This window comes from Herpailurus yagouaroundi, unplaced genomic scaffold (genome assembly GCF_014898765.1).
Source record: "Herpailurus yagouaroundi ecotype Mexico unplaced genomic scaffold, PumYag 160, whole genome shotgun sequence".
Taxonomy (NCBI): domain Eukaryota; kingdom Metazoa; phylum Chordata; class Mammalia; order Carnivora; family Felidae; genus Herpailurus; species Herpailurus yagouaroundi.
The window spans coordinates 53,773,562-53,780,220 of NW_024412401.1; the positions used below are offsets into that span (position 1 = coordinate 53,773,562).

A 6,659-nucleotide genomic window follows, 5' to 3' on the forward strand; every position below is an offset into this window, starting at 1 on the left:
ATCCAGTTCCAGGTAAGGTCCCAATATAAAGTCAGAGACAAAAATCCTTGGTGGCAACCCAGTCGGGACCCCTCTCACCCTTGAGAGCTTTGTACTTGGCTCAATACACTCTGTCGTTTTGCTCACTCTCCAGTGTCTGCGAGATTCATTCCTCAACTCGGTGAGACAAGGACCAGTGTCTCTCCCACCCACCTGTAACACCTCGGTGCTGAAACCCAGGATTAGCTCGTTGGAGGGTAACAGCGGAAGCTTCCCTTCCCTTTTCTGAACCGAGGATCACCTGACCATGACTCTCAAAACCAGGCACCTGTCGGCCAGTTAAAAGTGGATAGTGTGGCCACAGGTCTTAAGTCTCAAGTGACAGGCTTCTGGATAAAGGTTTGGTCAGTCCCCCCTTGGAACGTTGACCTAACCACACTCTCCTCTTCCTTTATTCTTCCTTTGCCTATCCTTCTTAAGTGGCTTCTAAAACCCCTGATGATCAATATGCTCCAGCAATTAAGGACTCATTCCAGGATCTGCAATCACTCCTTCATTCCCCATAACTTTCTCCAAATACCTGGGCATCTCATGGGTGCAGCAGTTTCGGAGGTGGTCCTACTGATATTGACACTTAGGGAGGGAATGCTGTCTGGGCATCTCCCAGAACTTCCCCTTTAAAAGCGTCTGTCACAATAGTCTAGATCAAAGAGAGAGAGTTTTCACGCTTTTCTGTTGTTTGGTGAGATCTATGTTTTGTTGTCAGATGCAGCTCAGGCTTAAATGTGGCCAGGACTCTAGGCTTTGAGCATCAGCAGGCAATGGTAGAGCCATCCCTTTGTATCCCTTGGGTTTAGAACATTGAGAATGGGAGCACAGGGGCGCCTGGGTGGCTCAGTCGGCTGGGCGTCCGACTTCAGCTCAGCTCATGATCTCGCAGTTTGTGAGTTCGAGCCCCGCATCAGGCTCTGTGCTGACAGCTCAGAGCCTGGAGCCTGCTTTGGATTCTGTGTCTCCTTCTCTCTCTGCTCCTTCCCTGCTCGTGCTCTGTCTCTGTCTCTGTCTCTCTCTCTCTCTCTCAAAAATGAATAAATATTTAAAAAAATTAAAAACAGGGGCGCCTGGGTGGCGTAGTCGGTTGAGCGTCCGACTTCAGCCAGGTCACGATCTCGCGGTCCGTGAGTTCGAGCCCCGCGTCAGGCTCTGGGCTGATGGCTCGGAGCCTGGAGCCTGTTTCCGATTGTGTGTCTCCCTCTCTCTCTGCCCCTCCCCCGTTCATGCTCTGTCTCTCTCTGTCCCCAAAATAAATAAACGTTGAAAAAAAAATTAAAAACAAAAAAGAGTGGGAGCACAGATCTTCTTTGTGCACAATAGCAGCGGGAACCTTAATAGGTTGTGTTACTGAAGCTTTCTTGTTTCAGCAACAAAAAGTCAGGAAGTGTAGTGCTACCAGGTCTCAAGGATTACACCCTTCAATCGGGACCCATCCGCTGATAGGACATCAGGCATACAGGAAGAAAGGATGCCTGGGGTGAGGCGAGGAAATAATTCATCTTATGGACTAGATTCCATGGGTTGGGGGTGCAAGCAGATTGGTACAATCAAGTAATGAGGGCCCAACCAAGGAGGCTCCGGAGAATGAGGTCGCGAGGGACTTTCTCTGTCCGGGGGGGGTGCACGTAAGGACTGGCAATCCAGTGCTCTGAACCTGCCCTATGGTTCCCATGGGCACCTGAGACCCATAAAAGGATGGAGACTGGCCCTGGGGGTCACGGCCTGGGGAAACCTCCTCTATCAGCAGCACCCGCCCCCCCATAATCGCCCCAGTTGTTTGCCTGCACCCATCACCTTTATAAATAACAAACCTTGAATGGCCAACCTCACTGGACTCCTAAGATTTAAGGGATCTAGAAGAACCCAGAGGGGGAAGGGAAGGGTTGTGTGGGGGCTGAAGCAGTGGGTGAGAGTGGCTACTCCCGAGGGCCCAATCCTTCTTCAGCCAAAGGTGTCAGGCCATTCTCTAGCTTTGGGAAAGGCGAATCAAGGGATACCTTGCTCCAAAATGGGGAGAGCTGGTGACGGCCCCTCACCACAACGTGATGATTGGAGAAAAAGCATTATGCAGAGCTAGGCCGGAAATAATAGAGCCTTGAGAAAACGTATATTGAAAGGTCTCTCTGGAGAGGCGGCTGATGTACGTCACGAAGCCGAGCAGCCGGGAACGCCTGGCCCACTCAGGGCGGACAGCCGCCTGCTTTCGTCTGTACTTCTCCACTTCCTCCGAGACCACGATCACCTGCCACGGATCTGAGCAGATGCTTCGATTGTGCTCGCTGAGCCCTAGATGACCCCCGCTACACGCTTTAAGCAAGTTCCGCTCTTCTCTTGAGAATGCTCTTTGAACAACGCAATACATCTTGATGTCTTTTGATGAGTGTTTTCCCTTTCCCAATAAATATGGGAACGAGGAGTTGTTCGGGGCGACAATTCTTCCAGTTGTCGACCCCTGCTTCCTTTCTCTTGCAGCTGATTTCTTCTCCCATGCGCCGCTGGGAGGCGGCAAGAGCTGGTACGTAGGGACGCCTTCTGGTCACCCCTCTGATACACCAGGTATGGAGGCTCTTGACCTTCTGTCGGGATCTCGAGCTGGGAAACTCCTCTGGAAGGTGTTCGGAAAAATTGGGAAAGATTGGATCTACAAATGCTCAAAGAGAAGTGCATGAAGTTTGTTGTGGTGGTGGTTGTTCCCAGGCTTGGCCTCAGTATCGCCTGGGGGGTGGAGAGTCCTGGCCTCCTGAGGGAAGTACTCAGCACAGTACTATCTCATGGTCAGATCGATGCTGTGGAAGAAAGGGGAAATGGTCAGAAGTTCCTTACGTGTAAGTCTTGTTTGCTTTATGGGACCAGACAGACTTACGTAAGACCTGTAAGTTGGGTACCAACCTCCAGGCCCTTTCAAGGTTGCAGACTCGCCCCCAGGCCTCTTCTCAGGAAGGACCACGTGTTAAACCTTTGTGTCCTCCTTATCTCGGATTGGCAGTGATGAGAAGTCCTTCCCCTGAAAGGGAGGCACATTGACTGAAATGCCCCACGAAGGTCCACGTTCCACTTTCCTTGCAAGATTTTCAACAAAGGAAAAAGGACTTGGGAAAATTTGCAGACAACCCTGATCAATATACAGAAGTGGTCCGGGGTGCCTGGGTGGCTCAGTCAGTTGAGCGTCTGGTTTCGGCTCGGGTCATGATCTCACAGCTCGTGGGTTCGAGCCCCGCGTCGGGCTCTGTGCTGACCGCTCAGAGCCTGGAGCCTGCTTCTGCTTCTGTGTCTCCCTCTCTCTCTGCTCCTAACCCACTCGCATTCTGTCTCTGTCTCTCTCAAAAATAAACATTAAAAAAATTTTTAATGTATAGAAGCGTTCCCAAACCTACCCCACATGTTTGAACTTTGTTGGAGAAATGTTAATACTCAATCAGACCCCACAGCCACAGAGAAATAAGCCACCCTACAGGCTGCTGAATCCTTGGGGATGAACAGATGACAGATTTTGGAGAAGGACAAATGGGGGAAGCGGATTACCCAAAGGGAAGGCAGGCTGCTCACCTGGACCCCAAATGGGACTATGACTGACCCCTGGGAGTTTGGAGACAGAAACACTTCTAGGCATATATTCTGAAAGGCCTGAGGAGGACTAGGGCTAAGCCCTGAAATTATTGGAAGTTAGCTCATGGGGCCCCTTTGGAACCTCCTTCCACCTTTTTGGAGAGATTAAGAGAGGTTTAATACAACATACTTCACTTTCCCCTGACACCCTAGAGGGGGAATGGATATTAAAAGATAAGTTTATGACTCAGTCAGCTCTGGGTATTAGGAGAAAGTTACAAAAATTGGCTATGAGCCTGGACAACTCTTTGGACACCTTTTTGAAGACAGCTAATTGGGTCTTCTTCTTCCTCTTCTTCACATTTATTTATTTTTGAGAGAGAGAGACAGAGAGCAAGAGAAGGGGAGAGGCAGAGAGAGAGGGACACACAGAATCAAACAGGCTCCAGGCTCTGAGCCGTGCGCACAGAGTCCGACGTGGGGCTCGAACTCACGACCCGCGAGGTCATGACCTGAGCCCAGCTGAAGTCAGACACTTAACCGACTGAGCCCCCCAGGTGCCCCCTGGGTCTTCTTTAATAGAGATCAGGGGGAGACCCGTGCAAAGGAAAGGAGAGGTCACAGAAAGGCTGTGTTGTCGGTGGCAGCCACAGAAGGACAAGCAGGCCAGCCAACCCGAGGGGCTCCTGGTGCTTGTTTTAAGTGTGGCCAAACAGGGCATTTTAAGGGAGACTGTAAAGCCACTGTAAAGGGGACCATTGGAAGAGGGACTGCCCTCGTGGATGAACATCCAGAGGTCTGTCTCCTCCTCAAGGGACCCGTCAAGACTGATGGCACCCAGGGTTCCATCTCTCTGCCCCCGTCACACAGAAGATCGTTACGGCACAGAAGTCTCAGGTTAGAGTGGAGCTAGAGGGGACTGAAATTAGCTTCCTCCTGGGCACAGGGGCCACCTATTCTGTCCTCCTTTCCCATCCTGGTCACCTCACCACTCATAAGGTGACAGTAAAGGGTGTCTCAGAGAAGGTCCTAGCCAAATACTTTTCAGAACCCCTCTGTTGTGTTCGGGAGAATATAATGTTCACTCATTCTCGATCATGCCTGAAAGTCCCAGTCCCTTGTTGGGAAGAGATACATTAGCCCAGATGAAGACTAAATTGATACTGTGTCAGGCCTTTCATTTGGGGAGAGAGGAAGCTTAAGGAACGGCCCGAAAGATATTTACCAGGAAAAATCTGTCAAGGACAGTTCAACAAGTAGTTTCGGCCTGTGACGTCTGTCTTAGAAACAATCCTTTGAACCACGACCTTGCCCTCCCAGGCAGTCAGAGAACTGGAAGCCATCCAGGAGAAGACGGGCAATCAGAGTGCATGCAGGTGCCAAGGTCAAAAGGGCTCCAGCATCTGTTGGTACGGGCTGATGCTTTTCTAATTGGGTAGAGGCCTTCCCCTGCAAAACGGAAAAAGCACAGAAGTAATAAAAGCTCTGCTTTATAAAATAATGCCCAGGTTCAGCTTACCTAAAAATCTGCAAAGTGATCGCGGGCCCTCTTTCAAAGCTGGCATTAGCCAAGAGATGTCGAAGGCCCTGAGGAAAGATTATCGCTCGGACTGCTCTTGGAGACCTCGATCCCCTGGTAAAGTAGAACGAGTAAATGATATCTTTAAAAAAAACACTTAAGGAAACTGTCCCAGAAGACTCACCTCCCATGGCCTTCGACGCTTCCCATAGTACTCATCAGGGTAAGAAATACCCACAGGTCCAGGGTTTCAGTCCATACAAACTGTTCTATGGAGGTGCCTTTCCGATAAATGGCTTTTTATTTTATTTTAGAGAGAGAGAGAGAGAGAGAGAGAGCGAGGATGGGAAGGGAGAGAGAGAGAGAGAGAGAGAATCCAAAGCAGGCTCCGTGCTGTCAGCACAGAGACTGATGCAGGGCTCAAATTCCCGAACCGTGAGCTCATGACCTGAGCTGAAACCAAGAGTCAGACGCTCAACTGACTGAGCCACCCAGGCGCCCCTGACAGATGACTTTTTATTGGATCCTGAGATAAATGCCCAAGTTAAACATTTACTTCTTTAGTTCAGTTTCAACAACAATCACGGCAAATGTCCAACAGTTGAACATGAGAAAAAAGGAAGAGTGGTTTGGAAATTGGGGGCAGGATCTTACGGGCGCCATCTTGTTGGTCAGCACAGTCATTGGTGGTTTTCTCTTTGTGGCTGCCGATGTCTGTGCCGCCTCATGCCTACCAGCCTTCCTGTGGACCCATAACCGGGGACCACTCGACCGACCCTTGGTAGACTCTGAGTGCCATACCCTTACGCCGTCCCTCTTCAGCTTGAAGAAGCCAGAACTGTCACTGTCCTTGGTCCCCAATGGCAGCGAGGGGATCCTATTCCAGGGGGAGGAATGAGTAGGGAAAGGGTTAACAGTAGGCAGGGAGAGATAAGGGACCTTTGGGGAGGCTGACTTCAGCTGACGGTGGGAGGCAGCAGCAGAGGGTTTGGGGCGGGGAAGGGATAAACACACTCCAGCCCTGCCTGTGTTCGGCGCCATGGATGGAATCTCACAAACTAAGTATCCAGTTCCTGATAAGGTCCCATTAAAAAGTCAGGGACAAAAATCCTTGGCGGCAACCCAGTCGGGACCCCTTTCACCCTTGAGAGCTTTGTACTTGGCTCAGTATACTCTGTCTCTTTGCTCACTCTCGTGTCTGTGAGATTCATTGCTCAACTCGGTGAGACAAGGACCAGCGTCTCTCCCACTCACCTGTGACACTAGAACGTTAAAGGGGTTGAATCAGTAATTAAAAACCTCCCAAGAAAGAAAAATTCAGGAACAGATGGCTTTCCCAGTGAATTCTACCAAATGTTTAAAGAAGAATTAACACCAGTATTCCTCAAAGTCTTCAAAAAAAAAAAAAAAAAGAGAGAAAAGAACATGAGGTCATTCCACAAGGTCAGCATTACCCTGATATCAAAGCCGAAGACATCACAAGAAAAAAAGACTATAGACCAACATCCTTTATGACGATACTGTAAAATCCTCAACAAGATACTAGCAAACCAGACTCAGC

General features: G+C 49.9%; 1 long non-coding RNA gene across 1 annotated transcript; it reads right to left on the bottom strand.

Moving 5' to 3' along the window:
* Positions 1–1,224: 1,224 nt before the first annotated feature.
* LOC121035142 (uncharacterized) lies at positions 1,225–6,446 on the bottom strand. Its single transcript, XR_005792768.1, has 3 exons — positions 5,753–6,446; positions 4,805–5,028; positions 1,225–2,819 (listed from the first exon to the last, which is right to left on the bottom strand). It is a non-coding gene; the product is annotated as an uncharacterized LOC121035142 (long non-coding RNA).
* Between the last annotated feature and the right edge of the window lie 213 nt (positions 6,447–6,659).